This window comes from Coloeus monedula, assembly GCF_965178545.1.
Source record: "Coloeus monedula genome assembly, chromosome: 23".
Taxonomy (NCBI): domain Eukaryota; kingdom Metazoa; phylum Chordata; class Aves; order Passeriformes; family Corvidae; genus Coloeus; species Coloeus monedula.
In genome coordinates this window covers 2,973,982-2,983,108 of record NC_138803.1, presented here as the reverse complement: position 1 = coordinate 2,983,108, position 9,127 = coordinate 2,973,982, and positions in this window count along the sequence as shown.

Sequence of the window (9,127 nt, the reverse complement as noted above, 5' to 3'; positions counted from 1 at the left end):
TTAAATGCTTTATAGCCCCCCCCAGACCAGGATCCAAGACCACACTGACCTGGAGTAAGGTGTTCTAGTCAAACTGCTGTCATGGTTTCTGAGATTTCAGTCTCAGAGAGGAAAATGAACACATTCTAGACATTATGATTTCGAAGAAACCTCAGCTGTGTGAGCCAAATTTAAGGGATCACAGAACCACAGAATATCCTGAGCTGGAAAGGACCCACAAGAACCATCAAAGATCCACTCCTGGTCCGTCACAGGACACCCCAGAATCCCACCATGTGACTGAGAGCATTGTCCAAATGCTCCTGGAGCTCTGGATAGCTCTGGAGACAGATAATATTTACTGGAAAATACTTTTATCTGCAAGAAGATCTCTTAGAGCTGCTCCTCAAGCGCAACCAGACGCTAACAGAACCAGTTATTTACTGGCACGATTCTGCCCACAGAAAGGCCTTTTGCTGGGAAACGTTATTGCTCGAACCCAGCAGGAACTGGTGGAGGGGACACATCTTCAGTCAGAAACCAACTGCACACAGGCACATCTGAGCCTGCTGTCATGAGGTTCCTGTGGATTCAGCCCCTTTTCACATCCTGCCTGTAGACCAGCCCTGGTGAAGGCCATTTTCTAAAGAAACAGAGACTTACACAAGCCTGATCTTTAGAAACATTAGTGCCTGAGCTTATTCCCACAAACTCTTCTGTTTACAGGGTGCAAATCCCTTATTTCCTTACTTTTAAAACATGTATTTTTAAACTGTGAAAGCTTTTATGTTTACCTCAGACTTCATGTAAAGGGAGAGTGAAACAACAGACTGTAATTTATGTATCATAGACCTAAATTAAGAGAGCACAATGGCACACCATGTCCCCAAGACTCAGCACTTGGGGATTAATTAGTGAGAAGTTTCTTTACTTCAATGACATTTAATTGCTCAGCCTTCATCCCTACCCTTCCAGGTGTGAAGCTTCTGCCACTGTTGATGTCTCACATCTAAGCTTTGGGCATCACAGTGACATTCTGTTGCAGGGGCAGATCCCAGAGAGTTCCTTTTCGTGGAGGCAGAGCCCATGGCACTGGGAGACATCCCTTCTTTTTTTGTTGTTTTTACTCAGGTGAGGTCCTCAGGAGATTTCTGCAATGCTGTGGAACCTGGAATAAGCCCAGAGGGCCCAGTGGGTGTTACAGAAGCAGCAAAAGGGACCTGAGGCTTTGTCTCAGCTTCACCTGAATTTGTTTTGCACACATAAAATATTCCATCTGGAGACAATTTTGGGAAGAAAAGAGAATCAGCCCCAGGCTTGGCTTCAGGGTAGGTTTTGGAGGACAAAACACGCACCCTTGCTACCATGTTCAGCCAGAGCTGTGAGTCCCAGGAGCTTCTGTAAATCTGGCCTGAAGTCAGAAAATGGAAAATGAAAACAGTGAGCCTGAGTCACTGCTGTTCAACTCTAATTTTAATTCCCTGGAAGATGGGAGTTTTCTCTGGAATGACGCAGTACATAGTGCATAGGGGCCAGGATTTCAAACTGCTCTTGGAACAGTTTACCCCACTCCCAAATGTGATTGCTGGCACCTCTCCAGATGGCACAGGACTGTCCCCAGCAAAAAGGAGGTGACACAGAAGAGCTAAAAGCACCCTGAGGGAGGGGAAGCCTGGAACTCACTCCTGGGAGCTGAACTTCACCTCTTGAAATGATTATGGAAGCCATGGATCTGCTGGCTCCTTCCCCGGGGGCAGAGAGCTGGTGATGCCCCTGTAGCACCTCGAGTGTAGGTGCGGTGGTGCCAAAATCTTCGTGGTTTGCTATGAGGTGTCATTTCCTCCCTTCTCTGAGTGAGGGAGGCCAGGGAGGGCAAACAGCCCATCAGCAGCTGCTGCTTCCCCAGCAGCTCAGGGCAGCTCTATTTACCACGAGCGTGGTCAGAGCGTTTCCTCTCAGCAGGGCGGTGCCCAGCTTTCCATCCACGGCACAGCAGCTCACAGGAATTCGGGTCGGTTGGGCTAAGAGCAGTAAGGGAAAAAAACCCACAACCCAAAAATAATAATAAAAGGAGAGTTGATGTTTTCATCAGGGAAGCAGGAAGTCTTCTGGAGCCCACACTCCTGTTACTGGTGAGTAACAGAGAACAGCACACGGAAAAAATTCCTCAGATCTCTCAGCCCATCTCCCTACAGATAGAGGATCCCTTTGATGCAGCACAGTCTTTGTTTAATTAAGTTTTCAAATCCCAGGCCAGAGGATCCCCCTTGCCCTAACGAAGCTATTTGCACATTTGCTTTGCTTCTTGTTTCCTCCCCCAGTTCCTTCTTCCCCCTCAACTGGGCCTCCAGGCTTTCTCTTCCCTTTTCTTTCATGCTCTGCAGCAAGCCATATTCCCTTCCTCCCCCACCTGGCTCCCCGGGGAAAGGACTGGAAAGCAAAACAAAGGAATCACTCCCTGGGAAACTATAATTGGCACAACCCTCCTGCTCCAAAAACTCCCGCTGAAGGTGAGGGAACAGCGAAAGCCCCTCCCATGCAGAGACCAGGAAAAGCCGGAGGGAGGGAGCGAAGGCTTTGAAGCCAAGGCTAAAACCGGTGATGGCTCCTAGAATGCCGTGAGGGAGGCCCCGAGGGGACCAAGCTCTGGTCAGCCCGAATCCCTCGTTACTTCCCCGGCAGAACAGGCTCCTACTCCACTCTGCACTGCTCAGGGCTCTCACAGAGGTTAATTTATCCCAGCTAAAAACAACACCTGGGAGTGCTGGTGGTACGACTTCCCCTTGTGACACGAGCACTGACCCCATTACAGCTCGGAACATTTCCTCCTGGGTGTGTGTGGCTGGCGTTTAAGTGGGCAATTGACACATTTTATGTTTTCTTTCGAAATATTATATCTCTCATGGATACAGGGTAACTTTGGCGAAGTCCGACCTCCCAGAGACGTCACAAAGTCACGACCATGGTTATTTTGACTTCTCCCGAGTCCTTGGGTGGAAGGAAATTGCCAGTGGAAGGGCGTAGCCATGGCAGTGTGGTGTGACCACCAGAACACGCTCCAAGTGCCCCTGTGCCAACCCCACGTCACCATCTCTGCCTGTGGTCACTCAATTGATGTTTTTCCAGTGGAGATGCCGATAACTGCATCCACTGAAAACCCATTGTACACTTGGAGACTTGAAAAGTTCATGGATGAATTGTCCCAGATATTTTACACAGGACTTTGGCCAACGCTTATTAATCCTTCAAGATGTAACCAAGGGATTCACGGTGGATAATTTGGTGTAACCACAGCGTAAGTGACTGGAGACTCAGATGTGAAGCCGGGCCCTGATTTACCAATATTTAACAAATGTCAGCTTTAATTGGTGACACACTCTAATGGGTGACACTCTCCTTAACAATCAGGACTCAGGTAATGAAATCAGGAATGTTTATTGGGTGTCTCAGAAACAGCGGGGCTCAGACAAGCCGCCTTGAGGAACATAATGAAAAGCAATTTGGTGTCCATGGAAGCTGCGAGAGCAGACGAGGCTGTGAAGCCCTGCAAAGGGCCTGTCTCTGCAGGACAACGTGTCTGCATCCACCTGAGCCTGTGTTTATCAGGAACACAGCCCTGTGCCTATGGGAAAGGAATCCACCGCTTCTGAAAACACTGAGCAAATGATCTTTCCAATCTTCCCAGGCTACTGCTCCTCAGAGATGACAAATACATTCACTGTCCTTCACTTTGAGAAGTAGGAACTGGTCCCCTTAAGGAGTTTCAGCCTAATGATCCAGCCACATCCTGAGTATCCAAATTCTACTGAAATTACCTGGTTAGAGATCATACAGTGAATATCAAATCTTATGTGGTGTCAGCTTGTAGGGTTTCAAAACATACAAGAATGTGGCTTTTTGCCTGTGCTACCACTTGCACTTTTATTGTTTAGTGAGTTTCTCCCATTTCCAAGATTTCAAATAAATTTATTTACTGTACATACAACAGATTTAAATGAAATTTGTACTGAACATTAAAATCCAGTAGGATCTTATTTAGGTTGCCCAGAGAAGCTGTGGCTGCCCCATTCCTGGAAGTGTCCAAGGCCAGGCTGGACAGGGCTTGCAGCAACCTCGGATAGTGGAAGGTGTCCCTGCCCATGACAGGGGGTGGGATGGGTGGGCTTTTAGGTCTCTTCCAGTCTAACCATTCTGGGATTCCATTATTTACCAGCTCCTGAGATTTTTCTGTGAGTAACTTGGTTCTGCTGACTGTGAATTGCAGGGGTCATCCGTATTATTAATTTAGATTCCTCTTACCCAACTCAGGGTCCCACACCTGAGCCATAAGGACAAGAAAGGAGGAAAATCTATTTCCACACCAGAGACACTTTTCCTGATCAACCCTGGAACAGCTGGATATCCCTTGTCCGTCATCTTAGGAAAAAAGAAAGCTGTGTTAGAATCAAAGGTTCTCACAAAACAGGAGAGACTGCAAAGGAAGGAGACACTGCCTGCAAAGCTGTGATCTTTTCCTTAGTCACAGCTGAATATTCTAAAATCCAAGATTTATTATTGCTGGACCTGTCTCATTTCCCTGACACAAGGTCTTAGTCACAGAGTGCTGTGGAGCCCATTCCCATTGTTCCTGAGCTCTGGACTGCTATAAAAGGCGGCCAAGGGCATTCAGTGTCACTGCACTGGAACATCACCACGGGGCTGGCAGGAGACTCTGCAGGTCAGGACTTCACTGGATCCAAACAACACCATCAGTAAGTGGATAATGTTCCTTCTGTGACTGGGAGATGCTTTTAATTAATGTGTAGTTTACTGGTGATCACAGTAGCAAAGTGTCATTTCTCTACTGTGTCTGAGCAGTTCTGCATCAGCACAACTCAAAATATCACTCAGCATTTCATACACACATCTCTATGTATATTTATGTGCATGTATCTGCATTTAATACAGATGTTTTTCATCAGAACTAATATCCACTTGTTATTTTACATCTAGTTTGATTTCAATGTATTGCCTAAGAAAATTACTCACAAATTACTGGGACAGACTTATTAAGAACAAGCTTGTTACAAGCAAATATAGAATTGATGTGTATTTATGTTCTATTAATGTATGATTTGCTTTTTTATCCAGCCACTGCCAATATTCAAGTTAGTATGAAGACAAGTTGTTTGAGCACATGCTGAGTTTTTTACTATCCCAAATTTCTTCTGCACAGAAAGAATTATTCCTTCAAAAAATTATACAGGAACTTGTCTTTACTATTTGTCTTACAGAACAATTTAAATGCTGCAACTTTGTTTTGCTGTCCCTCCAGGTTTTGATGTAACAATTAATACAGGATTTTCTGGTAAATGAATAAAGGGCTAGGCTGGAGCCAATCCTAAAGCAGGGTACAGTCAAAAATGCAGAAATTTTAGGGCTGGAGCTGGCAATAAAGGCATGATGGGGTTGAAGGGGTGGGTAGGTGTGGGTGTACCAATGCCATGAGCAGACGTAGAGCTGGATGAAATTATAACTTAGACTAAAATATTCATCTCACAATTACATCTTCTAGTTGTCCCTTCCCTAAGCCAAAAATCCACTTCTTTGCAGAAAAGAAATCCAGCATCAGTCTAATACAATCCTGGATATTTGGGTGTCAGCACTTGCCCTGCTCATGGAAAAGGTTGTGCTATTGAAGGCCCAAAGCCCAGGGCTGTGAACACCTTTTAACTTGATATTCCTGCTCCAGCCTTGAATACCTTTTGAGTTTCACAATTTTCAGCAATCCTGATCTTTGTGTCAAATTGTGTCAAATGCTGTGAAGTTTTTATCAGGACGGTCTCTTCCAAGTCCTGAAATAATTTCCTGTGCTTGCAAATGCACAGGAGTTCAAAATGTTATATCAAGAGGCAACAGTGGGAAAGGAGATTTAGGACTATAAGCAAGGAAATGTAGAAATATCCTGTGAATCCTATCTGTCCTTTCCTGGTGTTCCCTGATCCACAGGCCTGGGATGATGTGGGAGGTCCTGGGATGTTTTACCACAGCACAGTGCTCCACTCTCAACCCTGCTTAAAGGCTGAAATTCATTTTGTCAGGTGAAAGAAAGAGCAGAGGAAAAGATTTCTGATCACACCGTCAGTTTCTGGTCCTGTGGAGCTGATTTAAAGAAGAGAGAAAATGTTCCTGCCCCAGAGATCTCTGCAGACAGTTACATTTTTGGCAATTCTTTTTTTTGCCTGTTTTGCAATGTGTCAAGACATTGAAAAGTAAGCAATAATACCTTTTTACTTCATTGACATCATTAGAAATCTGCTCACTTTTGATTTCATTGGCTGTGTTCTGCACTGCTCTTGGCTACTCCAGGCATAGCAGAAGAAAAATTTAATGTATTTGATACAGCACCATTTTACCTCACCCTCCCTGCAGTATAAAATTAGACCAATTGCATTTTTAGATGTGTAACATGTACCACATTTCAGTTGTCACTTTTAAACACAGCATAGCAAATCACAGAAGGATGTTCAACATAAGCCATGGAGATGGCACATGCTGAAATTCCATATTTAGGTTCCCAATCAGATCCAAATCTGCAGTAGGAGCCTATAGCTGCAGTTAGATCTTATCTAAGCAGCCTGAAATCTTGAAATATTTGCATCTGAGATTTAGCTTGCCCTCCTCAGTCAACAGTTGACTCAAAAATGTTGGTGGATCTGAAGAAAATAGGGGTTTAGTTTTATTTCACGGACATCAGTGATTTCAGGTAAACTACTCCCGAGTTACATCTCTGGAAGGAAAAAAACAAACCCAAGAGTCCTGTAACACTGAGGTGATGGAAAGGGAACTTTATTCTTCTATTGAAACCTCTGAAAATAATCTAAATTTGGGAAAGATCAAACCCCTGTAGGAGCTCCTTAAGTCTGCTAGAGCCATTTTGTCAATCTCCCCAGTTTACCTTCTTTAAAAGAGAGGAGATTCAAGGTACACCTTGGGAATAGCACAGCATTTCAGCTTCCCATCTGCAGGAGTCTTTAGGCTTCCTGACAGACTGCCGCAGCCTGAGGCACCTCCAGTGCTCCTTCCTCAGTGCAGAGAAGCATCTGGCATGGATGGATGCAAAACAGCATCTCCCGCCCCTGACTCCTCGTTCCTTCCCTTGCAGCAGGAGGGCAGTGACCGAGCACCAGCTCATGCACGACAAAGGGAGGGCGTTCCAAGGGCAGAAGCGCCTGATGTGGCTCCACCACGCCCTGGGGGCCGTGCACACGGCCAGCAGCAGGGATATCCCCCTTCCAAATGCCAGGTGGGATGTGCAGAGGAGCCAAGATCCCTCAAATTTCAACAGCATCGACAGAGACGAAGCTTCAAGCCTGATGAAGCAGCTGCTGGAACTGACAGAAGCTCAGGGCTTCCTCCCGTTAAAGCAGCTGGATGGGAAGATCCCAAAGGGTAACTGGAACCCACATGGCCTATTTGACCCCCTTTGATTAATCCCACAAGTGTCAGCCCAGCCGTCTGTCCCTTGCTTTACACGCGTGCTGCTGGAGGGAACAGCTCCAGCGCAAAGGTGAACAGCAAAATGAAAACCCTTAACTGCATTCACTCCTCCAGGTGTTCACAGAGACCCTCATACAGAGCAGGCCCTCTCCCATCTGAGCACTGTGACTGTGAGATGGGTCCCTCTCTTCCCTCGCCAGGGCCCCCCCTCCCGTCTGTCTTGGATATCTTAGGGATGCTGCAGCCTGTTGGAGCTCCTGGAGCTCACACGCAGCAGGAAGTTTGGGTCATTAACCTGCATATTCACAGGCTCATTCACAGCCTCATGTTTTGACTCCTGAAGAACTTTACCTCTGAATACAGGTTCTCCTTCATTCACAGCTGCCTGCAGTAATTTCACACTCTGCTCTAGTAATGACTTTTCTTATACTGTAGTTACAAAGGGTTTTTCCTGCTCCTTCAGCATGCAGACTGTTTTAAGCATATTGGACCCTCAGTTTCTCCTCTGTTTTGCCAGGTAGAAGTTGGCAGTGATCCCCATTCAGCCAAAGCCCTGGACATCCACCTTGTTCTGCAGGTGGAAGAGATGAGAATGAGCTTTCAGGGTCCCCATATGAGCCTTTTGTTCTACACTTCATTTCCTTTCCTCAAGTGAAATCCTCTCCAAGAGCTCCCACAGCAGCAGGAAAACAGATTCATGAGGCCACCCGTGTTTCCTGAGAGGTACCACTGGGTTTTGCTGTTCACCTTTGACAACAAACTGACCGTCTCTGTCTAAGCAAAGCAAGGTCCAGTTTAATCAGTCTTTCAGAAATGAAATCTGTCATGTGTGTTACAAATATATCAGCATTTTCATCGTGTAGGGTCTCTACACACTGTTTTAAATCCTGAAATCCCTCTGTTGCTAATAGACTTCAACTGTGCTGAATGCAGTTCTCAGTGATTAAAATGTTGTCAATAATAAAAACCCTTCTCACCCTCTTAATTGCACTTACTTTTTTTTTTAAAGAAATGTAAATAAAATGAAGCAAAACGACATTTTCCCAATGTCTCCACACATTTGGGATGAGCAAGGGATCATATTTCTTTTGTTATGGCATTCCACACAGCTCCCTATTAGGTTCCCAAGGCCAGTCAAACTATTATTGAAACCGATGGTTTCAGGTATTCCCAAAGAGGTGGGAGGGGAGAGATGAAAAGGTCTTGTACAGCCCAAGCTGTACAATGAGTTTGCTGAGATGGAATGTGGGAGCTCTTCCTCATCAGAGTCAGAGGATGGAACCCCGGCGACCTGACTGTGACAGCTCAAACCTCTGGGAAATGGTCATGTCCTGCCCAGCACACTGTGGATCAGTCTCTCTGTCCTTGTAGATGCAGTTTCCTCTGGGACTGAGGGGTTTTTAACTCGATCCCTGAGAGGCAGAGGTGACTGTTGGTGGCTTGGTGGCCCCTGTCCCTGGGTACCCCTCGCTCCTGTGGGCATTGGGTGATGTGTATCACCTCTGTGGGGATGGGAAAAACCAATCTCCCCTCGACGGTGAGCCCAGGCTGTGTGCTGGGAGGCTGCACCACTGCGGAAAGAAGTCGGGAAGGCAGCAGGACAGGGCTTCCCAGGCCTGGAGGAGTTACCCCAGGAGCATCCCAGAAACACCGCAGGGAGGCCGGCACC